A 14,519-nucleotide genomic window follows, 5' to 3' on the forward strand; every position below is an offset into this window, starting at 1 on the left:
TGACACTCACCTTTGTCACTAACGTTGGATTAAGCCACTATGAGCCACATTAGTTGCCACGTTAATTACATTAATGTGGAAGATAACGTGGAGAAGAGGGATGATGAGCCAACATTAGTGACACTCACCTTTGTTACTAACGTTGGAGATGGCTATCAATACCACGTTAGAAGTCACGTTAACCTAGTTAACGTGAACTCTAACATGGGAAGTAGGGGCGTTTTGAAGCATTAGTGACAAAGGTAAGTGTCACTAACGCTCTCGAAGATTTGGCAAGCCTACGTTAAAGGCCACGTTAACTATACTAACGTGAACTCTAATGTAGGGAGAAAGGGGTACTCTCAATGTTATTGGAAAAGGTAAACCCCAGTAACGTTTGTGAAGGGCCAAGAAGCAACGTTAGTGGTCACGTTAGTGCCACTAACGTTGAAGTTAATGTGGACCATTTTTGGGTTAGGAACGTTAGTGAAAAAGGTGATTGTCACTAACTGTTCATACTCTGGGTCGAACTGTCCGACCCGGGATGATTGGTGGCAAAACGACTGACCTCTTCAAGTCCAACTATCCGACCTCTTCTTAAAGAGATCGGCCAAATCGACAGGAGAGCCCAGTAAAGGGCCCAAATAGAGGAACACGACCCAAATCCAAAGGCAGTTCAAGCCTACAGAGATAAAGGCGGTTCCCTTAAAGATAAGCTGACTTCACTCAAGATAAAGATAAGATAAGATAAGATAACTAACTTATCTTATCAGAAAGGTCAGCCCACACTACTATAAATACACTGGAGCACCTAGGTATAACTCATATACTGATTCTACATAACATCTGCTTAATACCCATGCTAACTTAAGCATCAGAGTCTCTTGCAGGTACCCCCCACACTTCGGTGACGGAGGATCAGCAGCACGTTCAAGTCCAAACAAGTCGGACGTACCAGCTCCAGCCTCCATTTACCAGCCGGACACATCGGTTCCGACCAGTACAAAAGATCTCGTCCGAGATCAACCTATAGTTTCAGGTAATCCTCGGAACATTGGCGCCGTTGCCGGGGAACCTGGAAGCCATCCCAACACCATGGCGGACAACCATGACAACGATCACGATTCAGATCTAGAAAACAGAACGCCGCACAAAAACGCGGACACCCCACTAAAAGACACCCCGGAATCCAACGGAGACAAAAATCCAGTGAACCCGGGGGCAATAGAAGTACTTCAAGATCGCTTGAAGCAACTTGAAAAAGAAACCCAACAACAACGAGAAATTGGGAAGGATCTACAAAGAGAGATACGGCGGCGTTGAGAATTGGAAGAAAAATTACAGCAATTGGAAGCCAATCTCAAATCGAAGGCCCCTCAGATCACTCCTGAGGAAAGCTCACATAAAGAACAGGATCCATTCACCAGAGAGATCATGAAAGCCAAAATTCCAAATGACTTCAAACTCCCGGATATGATTTTGTACGACGGCACCACTGATCCCAACCATCATCTCAGCAATTTCAGAAGCAGAATGTATCTTACAAACGCCTCAGATGCCGTTCGCTGTAAAGCCTTTCCAATAACCCTCACGAAGACGGCGATCAGATGGTTCGACAGCTTACCTCCCAAGTCCATCTCAAACTTCGACGATCTAGCCGGAAAGTTCCTCACCAGATTCTTCATCCAGAAAGATAAAGCTAAACACGCCCCCAGTCTACTAGGGATCAAGCAAGGAGATCGGGAGAGCCTCCACAACTACATGGAAAGATTCAACAAAACATGCATGGACATACAAAGCTTACCCACAGAGGCCGCCATCATGGGACTTATCAATGGCCTACGAGAGGGACCTTTCAGCCAGTCTATATCGAAAAAGTACCCGACCTCCTTAGACAAAGTGCAGGAACGGGCAGAAAAATACATCAACATGGAAGAAAATGCTCGGTTAGGAGAGACCTCAAAATTGGGGGCCTCCTACCGTGAGAAGGACAAAGAGTCTAAACGAAAAGAAGACCGACAAGGGGAGAAAATTAAAAAATACCATAATTATACTCCCCTCAGAGCATCCCTAGTTGAAATATACAAAGAGGTCTGCCATACAGAAAAAATCCCCCCAGCACGGCCCCTCAAAGGAAAAAGGGGAGGAGGAAATCGGAAGGAATATTGTGAATATCACCGGGTCAGAGGACACGCCACCAATGAATGCTTCGACTTAAAAAATATCATAGAAAAATTGGTAAGGGAAGGAAAATTAGATCGATTCCTGGCCACCCGAGATGATGATCAAAGAAAAAGACGAAGGGATGAAGATATAGAGCGAACAGAACGATCACCTCGGACACCAGAAAGACATGTACACATGATACATGGCAGATTCGCAGCAGGAGGGATCTCCAAATCTTCCCGCAAAAGGTATCTCAAAGAAGTATATCATGTCGAAGGAGAGGAGGAAGCACTCAACATCCCAGCGATAACATTCACTAAGGAGGACGCGTCCGGCATCATCACAGGACACGACGATCCCATGGTCATCACCATCATATTGGCAAACGCCAACCTACACCGCACCTTAATAGATCAAGGGAGTTCTGCCGACATCTTATTCAAGACAGCCTTTGACAAACTCGGCTTAGAAGAAAAAGAACTTAAGGCATATCCAAACAGTCTGTTCGGGTTAGGCGATACCCCGGTTCGACCACTAGGATATATATCACTACATACAACCTTCAGAAAAGGAGACCAATCCAGGACCCTCAAAATAGACTACATCGTAGTCGATGTAAGTTCAGCTTACAATTCTCTCATAGGTCGGACAACACTCAACCAACTCGGTGCAATAGTCTCGACCCCACACCTATATATGAAGTTCCCAACTCCAAAAGGGATAGCGACGATAAAAGCTGACTAAAAGATGGCACGTCGCTATTATAACAAAAACCTAAACCTCAGGGGCAAAGGAGAAGAGTTCCACGCAATCGAGTTGGGCGGAGTTCAATGACGAGAAGATCTTCGCCCCCAACCAGACGGCAAGATAGAAAAAATTCATATCGGGGACACCTCGGAAAAAACAACTAATATTGGCACAATCCTCAAAGGAGATTTAAAAGAATTGCTAATACAATTCTTACGAGATAATGTCGACCTTTTTGCTTGGAAAGCCGCGGACATGCCAGGCATAGACCCTAAGCTAATGTGTCACAAGTTGGCGATCTACCCAGGATCTCGACCAGTACAGCAGAGACGAAGAAAGCTTGGGCCAGAGCGATCCCAGGCTGTGGAAGAGCAAGTACAGACACTACTGGAAGCTGGATTTATAAGTTAAATACCCGCTATGGCTAGCCAACGTCGTCTTGGTGAAGAAATCGAACGGGAAGTGACGGATGTGCACCGATTACACTGATCTCAACAAAGCTTGTCCAAAAGATCCATACCCACTCCCAAGTATTGACGCCCTGGTAGATGCTTCCTCTGGATATAAATATCTCTCGTTTATGGACACATATTCAGGATACAACCAAATTCCCATGAATCCACCAGATCAAGAAAAGACCTCATTTTTAACACCAAAGGCAAACTACTGTTACATCGTGATGCCCTTCGGCCTCAAGAACGCAGGAGCTACTTATCAAAGACTAATGAATAAAGTTTTTTCGAATCACATCGGAAACATCATGGAGGTCTATGTGGACGACATGCTAATAAAAACACAAAGTGAAGAAACACTATTGTCCGACCTGGCTCAAGTATTCAACACCATAAGGAAACATGACATGCGACTCAATCCCGCGAAATGCACCTTTGCAGTAGAAGCAGGCAAATTCTTAGGCTTCATGCTCACTCAAAGAGGAATTGAAGTAAATCCAGACAAATGTCAGGCCATACTCAACATGAAGAGCCCAACCTGTGTTAAAGAAGTATAGCAACTCAACGGGAGACTGGCCGCCCTATCCCGATTCTTAGCAGGAGCTGCGATAAGATCTCTCCCCTTCTATGCTACTTTAAGAAAGGGAAAACAGTTCGAATGGACGACAGAATGTGAGCAAGCATTTAAAGACTTCAAGGAGTTCTTAGGACGGCCACCTATCTTATCTCGAACGCGAGATGGAGAACCACTTATATTATACCTCGCAGTGGGAAGCAAAGCAGTAGCATCAGCACTAGTCAAAGAAGACGAAAATGGACAACAACCTGTCTACTTCATTAGCAAGGCACTACAGGGATCCGAGCTGAACTACCAGAAAATAGAAAAATTTGCCTATACTCTTATCCTAACATCTCGACGACTCCGCCCGTACTTCCAGGCTCACACCATTAAGGTTCGAACTAACTAGCCCATAAAAGGAATATTGCAGAAAACAGATCTAGCAGGCAGAATTCTACAATGGGCAGTCAAGTTATCAGAGTTTGACCTCCAATATGAAGCTCGGACGGCCATCAAATCACAGTATCTGGCCGATTTTATCGCAGAATTCACAGATGTCCTAGAAACCCCCACAGAATGGAATCTTTACATGGACGGTTCTTCAAATAAAACTGGAAGTGGTGCGGACGTGATAATAGAAAGCAACCAAGGAACCCAAGTTGAGCTCTCCCTCAAGTTCGGGTTCCCGGCCTCAAACAACCAGGCGGAATATGAAGCATTATTAGCTTGTTTGAAGCTGGCTAAAGAAGTCGGAGCTCAAAAACTCAACATTTACAGTGATTCACAAATAGTCACATCATAAATAACAGGGAGCTACCAAGCCAAAGATCCCACCATGAAAAAGTATTTGGATAAAACCAAGGAACAGCTTGGACAAATAGGGGAGTATAAGATCTGCCACATACCCCGCGAACAAAATGCCCGAACTGACGCACTCTCAAAACTAGCTAGCACCAAACCAGGGGGCAACAATAGAAGCTTCATCCAGGAAATGTTGCAGAACCCGTCAATCTCGGAAGGGGAAAAAGTCCTGACTATAACAAGTCAGGACCAAGGATGGATGACCCCTATAGCCAACTACCTTAGAACAGGAACGCTCCCCACAGAAGAAAAGGACGCAAAAAGGCTAAAAAGGGAGGCACAGTACTACACCATCATAAACAACATCCTGTACAAAAGAGGAATCTCAACACCTTTACTAAAATGCATGCCAACCTCCAACACAAGAGAAGTGCTAGAAGAAATACACGGTGGTATCTGTGGCAATCATATCGGAGCACGAGTTCTCACCAAAAAAGTGCTCCGGGCGGGATTTTATTGGCCACCTCTACAGAAAGAAGCCACAGAATTTGTAAAGACATGCCCACCATGTCAGAAACATGCCAACTTTCACATCGCCCCGCCAGAAGAGCTCATCAGCGTGACCTCGCCTTGGCCGTTCGCAAAATGGGGACTCGATCTTCTCGGCCTCTTCCCACAGGGATCAGGACAAGTTAAATTCCTCATAGTAAGGGTAGATTACTTTACAAAGTGGATCGAGGCAGAGCCCCTAGCCAATGCCACCACTCAAAGAAGCCGGAAATTCTTATATAGAAATATTGTCACAAGGTTCGGGGTTCCATATTCAATAACCACAGACAATGGCACCCAATTCACAGATGCAGGCTTTAGAAAACTAGTAGCCGACTTGAATATAAAGCACCAGTACACCTCCGTCGAACATCCACAAGCCAATGGGCAGGCCGAAGCTGCTAACAAAGTCATATTGGCCGGATTAAAACGGAGATTACAAGATGCAAAGGGAGCCTGGGCAGAAGAGCTTCCACAGGTCCTGTGGGCATATCGAACAACGCCACATTCCACCACGAAGGAATCTCCCTTCCGATTAGCATACGGAATAGAGGGGATGATTCCAGTAGAGATTGAGGAAGGGTCGCCTAGAGTAGTTCACTACAATGAGGGAGCAAACTCCCAACTTCAGAGAGAAGAACTCGACTTGTTACCCGAAATCCAAGAAGGAGCTCGGATCAGGGAAGAAGCTCTAAAACGCCGAATGGCTTCCAGATATAATCAAAAGGTAGTGCCGAGAAGTTTTGCAGAGAATGATCTCATCCTAATCCGAAATGATATTGGAACAACTCGACCAGGAGAGGGAAAGCTGGCAGCAAACTGGAAAGGACCCTACCGAGTTGTAGAAGTACTCGGAAAGGGCTACCACAGACTGTCTGAACTCGATGGACGAGAGCTTCCCAGGTCATGGCACGCCTGCAACCTCAGAAGGTACTACAGTTAGAAAAGATAAAGGATCTCATCATTGGATGCACTCTTTTTCCTGAAAAGGTTTTTTAATGAGGCACCAAGTTGAGACTCAGACAATCCCATATGTATATATTTGCACTTTTTCTTTAAATAAAATATATTTTAGATATTCTACAAAGATTTCAAGACGCATTAATCTGAAGCATTCATCGTCCGATTATAAAGCAACAGATCAGCAGAAAGTGAAAAACAATTTCACTGCACGATCACGATAAAGACAACCGTCCGATAAAGGTGAAAACGCGATTCACCCAAAGGACGATCTAGAGATGACAACTACTTTCTACAAATCGGCAAAGATGAACACGGAATAATGTAAGAAGTTATCGAAAGTAGTATAAAAAAGAACCTAACGAGGTCTTACGGATTACTAATATAATAACTTAAAGACTGGCCGACGTGGAAAAGTCGGACCAGGTCAACCCAAGTTATAAGTAAACCCTGGAAAGAGGTCTGGCCAACCCTATTAAAGAGGATTACTTTAACTTAGAAGGGCTCGACATGACAAAGTCAGCCCAAAATGAAAAGTTATAAAAGTAGTCCCTGAAAGAGATCTGACAAAGATCCAAGAAAGAGGACTACATAACTTAAAGGAGACCGATATACCGAAGTCGGACTCTTACTACTTAAAAGTTATCAAAGTAGTCCCTGAAAGAGATCTGACAAAGATCCAAGAAAGAGGACTACATAACTTAAAGGAGACCAACATAACCAAGTCGGACTCCTACTACTGAAAAGTTGTCAAAGTAATCCCTGAAAGAGACCTGACAAAGGTCCAAGAAAGAGGATTACAAAAATAACTTAAAGGATACCGATATAACGAAGTCGGACTCCTACTACTTAAAAGTTATCAAAGTAGTCTCTAAAAGAGACCTGACAAAGGTCCAAGAAAGAGGATTACAAAATAACTTAAAGGAGACCGATATAACGAAATCGGACTCCTACTACTTAAAAGTTATCAAAGTAGTCCCTGAAAGAGATCTGACAAAGATCCAAAAAGGAGGACTACAAGTAACTTAAAGGAGACCGATATAACCAAAGTCGGACTCTTACTACCAAGAAGTTATCAAAGTAATCCCTGAAAGAGACCTGACAAAGGTCCAAGAAAGAGGATCACAAAAATAACTTAAAAAGAGATTGACCTGACGAAGTCAATCTCCTACAAACAAGTTATAAAAGTAATCTCTGAAAGAGGGAATTACAATAATAACTTAGAAAGGAACCGGCCACAAATACGGAAACCCGAGAAACAAGCTGGACCCCACAAATCGAAACCTCAAAGGATTCAAACTACAAACAACAAAGTAATCTAAGGAGATCGAGCAGCAAGATTTCAAACATCAATAGAAAAACAAAAAGATGTCAACTCAAGCAACTACTTCTACTTTGTAATGTTATAAGGCCTGGAAGGCCACCAAAACCTACCACAAAAAAGATAACAAGTTACCTTTTGTTTTTCAAAATAAAAAGTTGCTAGACAAGCAACTAGAAAGTATCAGCAAATAAATAAAAAAGTTCTAAAAGAGCCCACAAGCCGGGCCAACTACACAAATTTTTAAGAAGAGATCAACAAGCATCAGGAACCTTCTTGGCAGCATCAGGACAAGGAGAAGGAGGGCGAGTCTGGATCGGCACAGCATCCACAGTTCCATCCTCTCGATTCAGGATCTAGCAATCCAAGTCGGGCACAGCAGGAGGAACCGAAGAGGTCGGCACTTGGGTAGAAGACACAGGGGGAGGAACAACATCATCATCATCACCCTCATCATTAGGGACAATCTTGCCATCCCTGACTATATTATCCAAACTAAAAAGGGTGAGATCGACCTCGGGAGCAATGACCCGAACTTGCTCCTTCAAGTTCTCATAAGCAGCAGTCACGCTGCCAACGAGATGACCTTGAAGCTCAGAATAATCTTCTCGGGCATGGTCGAGCTCCTCCCTCAGGCGCAGCACCTCTCGATAAGAGGTAACATAACTATCCTTGTGCATCAAGACTGCATCCTCAGCCAACCTCAACAAAGCTGCCAATGACTGAGAACTCGCCTCTTCATTCTTCAAGTCCTTCTCCAGCTTGGCCACCTTCGTCTCAGGCTCCTCATTTAACTCCTTCATCCGATCAAACTCTTGTTTCGCCTCCTCCATAAACGCTTTAGTGGCGTGGAGAGGAAGATTCTGAGCAGTCCGATATATGGCAGCCAACATATATGCCATCTTCACATGATTTCGGGCCATGAATTCCAAGTGATGAAGGATGGACACATCGTCCATGGAGAGAGCACCGTAGGGACCGATTTGTTGATCCACGAATTCAATAGCATTAAAATCAGGAGCATCGAGGTCGAAGGGCTCAGCAGTTTTTTATTTTTTTATTGGAAGGAGCAACAGAAGGAGCAGCAGAGGTGACGTGAGGGTCTGCCAAACGAACTCGGGGTGTAGGAATCACCTTCTTCACCCCGGCGGAACTCTGCACTGATGGCTTCTCGCGCACTTGGCAGGATCCCTCCCCAGCCGCCTGGGCAGCAGCATTTCTGGCAGCAGTCGCCCTCTGCGCCCTCTTATAAGCTTTCATGGATTCATTATTCTTCATTGCCTCTGCAAACAAAACAGAAAACTCAGCTACAAGTCGGATAAGTCGGAAAAGATAGCTACAAGCAACATAAACAAAATAATAAAAGAAACACAAGATACCCAGTTCAGTTTGAAGAAGAGTAGGATTGGTTAGAAATTTCTTTGTGTCAAGATGGGGAGGTTGACCCCAGCGTTCTTCCAAGATAGTCACAAAGGCTAGCTCAGCCTCATCCAACATTTCCCACGAATACCTGGAGACCCTCACATCTTTTTGCCATTCCAAGGGAAAAGCAAGTTCGTCATTCTCATCCAGAAAAAAGGGTCGAGCTCCTTCAACAGCTCGGACCTTGAAAAAGTAGTTTTTAAAATCACGGAACGACTCGTCAAACATGGAAAAAACCTTCTTCCCCTGGGTAGAACGAAAGGAGACCCAGGCCGACCTCTTTTTTACCACACCGGGCTTAGTCAAGACAAAAAAATAGAAAAAGAGAGATTGGGAAGCAGGAATACCAAAACCATCGCACAGCAATTCGAAAATTTTAATAAAACCCCAGGAATTGGGGTGAAGTTGAGAAGGGGAAACATTACAACACCATAACAGGTCAGTTTCGAATTTGGTAAAAGGAAGGGTGATACCCAACTGACCAAAGAAAAAATCATAAGCATAAAAGAAAGGGCGACCATCAACAACTCGAGTCGAAAAGCAGACTCTCTCGTCAGAAGAGGGAGGGACAAGTTCATAATTCTTCTCATCACCAGAATTACTACAGACACTGTGAAACTGCCTAAGCTGAGTACAAAATTCGGAATCAACCAGCGAGACACACATAAGAACCATGGAGTCCACCCAATCAGCCATACCCACGGGAACCTGGGATGGCATTTCGACAACGTTATTTCGGGAAGACATGAGGTCAACTAAATCCTACAAAAAGAAAGGAAGAATGGATTACACAAAAACATCTCGGACAGAGGGCAAAACATCTCGATGGGCGGATAAACAAAAGGGAAAACCCTAAGACTCAAGACAAAGGATCTTGGGGCATCCCTTGGAGGCAGTAAACAAGCAAGGTTTTCAAGTTATTTCTACGGCCTACATTCCAGCACTCATCAAAACAAAATCCAGAAAGAAAACAAAGGAAGCAAAAACGCAAAGGACCACACTTCTACAGTTTACTAGCAAAAAACATTACTTCTACAGTATATCAGAAATATCAAAAAAGACCAAGCAGCAAAGGCGCAAACTTTCTTTTGAAATCAAGCAAAAAATCATCAGCCAAGGCACAAACAGAAACGGCGGCAACATGCAAAAGAAAAAGATTCAAGCAACAAGAAAAAGATTCGCACCAAAAAGCAAAGAAATTCCAGAGCATGCAACAAGTCAAGCATGATAAAAAACAGAAAGATCCAAACTTTCTCCAAAAAGAAGATCAAAAGGAAAACCCCATCGCAAAGACAAAAACAAACGAGGAAAATACGAAATGGGACTAACCTGGAGACCGAAGAAGCTGCGAGGGAGAGTGGAAGCGCAGAGACAAAGGCTGCCCAGAAAAATGCCAAGCGACGAAAGCAGAAGCGCAAGCGAAAGACAGAAAACGAGAGAGTGAAAGAAGAAATGTGAAGAAGTTACGAAAAGGGCGAAGGAGAGAAACTGTTTTCCTGAGTGCAAAATTCAAAAAATAGAGAAGTTAGGGGAAACGGGGCAATTAAATGCCAATTAAATGAGGATATTAAAACCGCTTGCATTCCCAAAACAGCGCCGATATAAAAGCGTGCGCTTTTAAAGGAAAAACGTTCTACATTCAAAAGCTTCTACAAAGGAATCGACAAAATGCTTGAGTTTGGCTTCACTAGAGAAGGACCGAAGTCAAGAACTCGACCTCAAAAAAAAGACCGAGCTCAAGCAGGGGCACTGTTCATACCCTGGGTCGAACTGTCCGACCCGGGATGATTGGTGGCAAAACGACTAACCTCTTCAGGTCCGACTATCCGACCTCTTCTTAAAGAGATCGGCCAAATCGACAGGAGAGCCCAGTAAAGGGCCCAAATAGAGGAACACGACCCAAATCCAAAGGCAGTTCAAGCCTACAGAGATAAAGGCGGTTCCCTTAAGGATAAGCTGACTTCACTCAAGATAAAGATAAGATAAGATAAGATAACTAACTTATCTTATCAGAAAGGTCAGCCCACACTACTATAAATACACTGGAGCACCCAGGTATAACTCATATACTGATTCTACATAACATCTGCTTAATACCCATGCTAACTTAAGCATCGGAGTCTCTTGCAGGTACCCCCCACCCTTCGGTGACGGAGGATCAGCAGCACGTTCAAGTCCAAACAAGTCGGACGTACCAGCTCCGGCCTCCATTTACCAGCCGTACACATCGGTTCTGACCAGTACAGAAGATCTCGTCCGAGATCAACCTATAGTTTCAGGTAATCCTCGGAACACTAACGTTCTCAACCCCACAGTTTCACTTAACGTTAACACCACTAACGCCCCAAGCTAAAGTCCATACCTACTGCACACTTTCTCTGCAAGTAAAGTTGAGCCCACTGAAGAAGATAACTGCTTCAACTCAAGATCCAAAGGCCCATATCCAAGACTTGAAGAAGCAACTAGAAGATCAGAAGAATAGTATAAATAGGGAGAACTTTGAACTAGAAAGGAAGCTTTTGGCATTATTAGAATTAGTCTCTGTATTTTTTACTTTCTCTGCAACTTCTAGTTTAACTTTTCGGAATGCATTCTCCATCTTTGTTTTCCATTTCTAGAGCTATGAACAACTAAACCCCTTTCATTGGGTTATGGAGCTCTGTTGTAATTTGATGGATCAATAATAGTTTTCATTATTCTTCTTCTTTCTTTTCTCTTGATTTTACTAGAAAGCTTTCAATCTTCACCCAATTGAGTAGTTATCTTGGAAAAGAAGCTATTCATACTTGGATCTCTTCGGAACCTTGGAAGAGGAATGAAGAGATCATGCTAGAAATACTTTCTCATGTTGGACCAAATTGGGGTTTGGATGGATATAGTGACATATAATCCTACCAACACTTTGATTTGAAAATACATTTGGTATAATCAGTGACCATACCTCATCTCTTCTCATGAGCAATTGGACCAAGGAATTGGCTATTAATCAAGATTTGAGAGATTGAATTACCAAGAAATTGGAATTCAATCACTTAAGATTGCCAAGGAGATCAATGAAGGCATTGATTGAGGAAGAGATGAAAATGAACTTGATCCAGAGGATGCAACATCTTCTAAGCCCGATGAACTCCCCATTTCTGATCTTACCCATTCTCTTTAATTTTTTCCAATTACTTTTATGATCATCTTCCTCATTCCCATTTAAGATTCTGCAATTTATTTTCCGTCATCTATTTTCAGCTCTTTATTTCCAGCATTTACATTTTCTACTATTTACTTTCCCGCCATTTAATTTCCTGTAACTCTCAAACCAAATTCTGCTTAGCTCAACTAGAACATTCCTCCAATTAAAGTTGCTTGACCAATCAATCCCTGTGGGATTCGACCTCACTCTTTTGTGAGTTATTACTTGACGACAATTCGGTATACTTGCCAAGGGAAATCTGTTGAGAGACAAGTTTTCGTGCATCAAGTTTATGGCGCCGTTGCTGGGGATTGATTTTGTATCAACAATGATTAAATTGGTGGATAACTAGATTGAGCATTTTCCTTTTGTTTGATTTAGTTTCATATAAGTAATTTACTTTCAGCTTTAGTTATTTCTTTCCCTTTACCTTTCACCCATTAGTGGTGTTACCTGCATTTTGTTTTAATATTTGGTTCACTGACCCACTAACTGTTTGATATATTGCATCACTCACACTAACAGCATTTCTGCAGAAAATATTGTCTGCATCTATCTTTCTTGCTTGTGCCTTATTGGGTGTATGACAGGTAGAAGAGGAGGAGTACTTTGAACCAGACATGGATGAGAATATGGAGAACCATCATGAAGAAGAGGCTCACAACCATGGCAGAGAAGGTCCAGCGCATCAGGCTGGACAAGAGAGAAGAGTTCTGGGTTCTTACATCAACCCAAATCCAGAAAACTGTGGAAGTAGCATCCAAAGGCCAACCATACATGCCAACAACTTTGAACTAAAGCCACAGCTCATCACCCTTGTTCAGAAAAATTGTTCATTCGGAGGAAGTGTCCAAGAAGACCCCAATCAACATCTAACCACCTTCCTGAGGATATGCGATACTGTGAAGTCTAATGGTGTTCACCTTGACACCTATAGACTACTTCTATTTCCCTTCTCACTCAAGGACAAAGCATCTAAATGGCTGGAATCCTTTCCAAAGAAGAGTTTAGCAACCTGGGAAGACGTGGTGAATAAATTCTTGGCAAGATTCTATCCTCCTCAACGAATCAACAGGTTGAGAGCTGAGGTACAAACCTTCAGGCAGCAAGATGGTGAGACTCTATATGAAGCATAGGAGAGGTTTAAGGACTTGGCAAGAAGATGCCCGCCAGATATGTTCAATGAATGGGTGCAGTTGCACATTTTCTATGAAGGCCTTTCGTATGAATCAAAGAAGGCAGTAGACCACTCATCCGGGGGATCTCTGAACAAGAAGAAGACCATTGAAGAAGCCATAGATGTCATTGAGACTGTAGCAGAGAATGACTACTTCTATGCTTTTGAAAGAGGCAACACTAGAGGAGTGATTAAGCTAAACAATGTGGATGCACTGCTAGCTCAAAACAAGCTTATTACCAAGCAATTGGCTGACCTTACCAAAAAAATGGAGAGGAATCAAGTGGTAGCAATCACCACCTCAGCAGCAGCTCAAGAAGGAGTGAATGAAGAAGCAGAGGGTGATCAGGAACAAGCCAACTACATTAGAAATTCACCTAGGCAGCACCATGACCCATACTCCAAAACATATAATCCCGGTTGGAGGAACCACCCAAACTTTGGGTGGGGAAACCAACAGGATCAAGGCCAAGATCAGAGATGCCACAACCCCAACAACAATGCAGCTCACCAACACTCCACACAGAGGTCATATCAACACCCACCTAATAACACCTCTCAACATCCATACCAAAGTCAAAATGGCCCTTCTCATCCTTCCAATCTCAACTCTCCATCATCGGAAGAAAGACTATCAAGGATTGAGACTCTACTTGAGGGCATATGTAAGGAAATCCAAGATAACAAGGTGTTCAAGGAGGAGGTGCGAGCCAATATCAAGAACCAGGGAGACACCATCAAGAGGCTGGAGTTTCAAGTGGGATACCTTTCTGAGAAGATCCCCAAACCTACTGATAGCTTCCCAAGTGACACAGAGAAAAATCCAAGAGGTGAAGCAAAGAAGGTCAGATGGGAAGATTGCAAGATGGTTACTATGAGTGATAAGGAGACTGAGGAAGAGCCGAACAAACCATTAGAATAACCTGAAGATACATCAGCAGGAAAGCAGGAAGAGAATCATCAAGAAACCACAATCACACAGAAGGAGCTGCTGAGACTCTATGCACCCTTTCCCCAAATACTCAATGGTGGTGTAGAGAAGAGAATATACTCAAGGTTTCTTGACATGTTTGCATCTCTCCATGTAAACATACCATTCATCAAGGCCCTCCAGCAAATGCCCTCATACATTAAGTATATGAAGGAGCTGCTAACTAGGAAAAACTCACTCAAGGGAGGACAAACAATAGTGATGAATAAGG

The 14,519-nt window shown here is 43.3% G+C and overlaps 1 non-coding gene across 1 annotated transcript; it reads right to left on the minus strand.

Annotated features, from left to right (window-relative positions):
* Positions 1-13,213: 13,213 nt before the first annotated feature.
* On the minus strand, positions 13,214-13,320 carry LOC112787624 (small nucleolar RNA R71). The gene has a single exon (XR_003195027.1). It is a non-coding gene; the product is annotated as a small nucleolar RNA R71 (small nucleolar RNA).
* Positions 13,321-14,519: the final 1,199 nt, after the last annotated feature.

This window comes from Arachis hypogaea, chromosome 20 (assembly GCF_003086295.3).
Source record: "Arachis hypogaea cultivar Tifrunner chromosome 20, arahy.Tifrunner.gnm2.J5K5, whole genome shotgun sequence".
Lineage (NCBI taxonomy): Eukaryota > Viridiplantae > Streptophyta > Magnoliopsida > Fabales > Fabaceae > Arachis > Arachis hypogaea.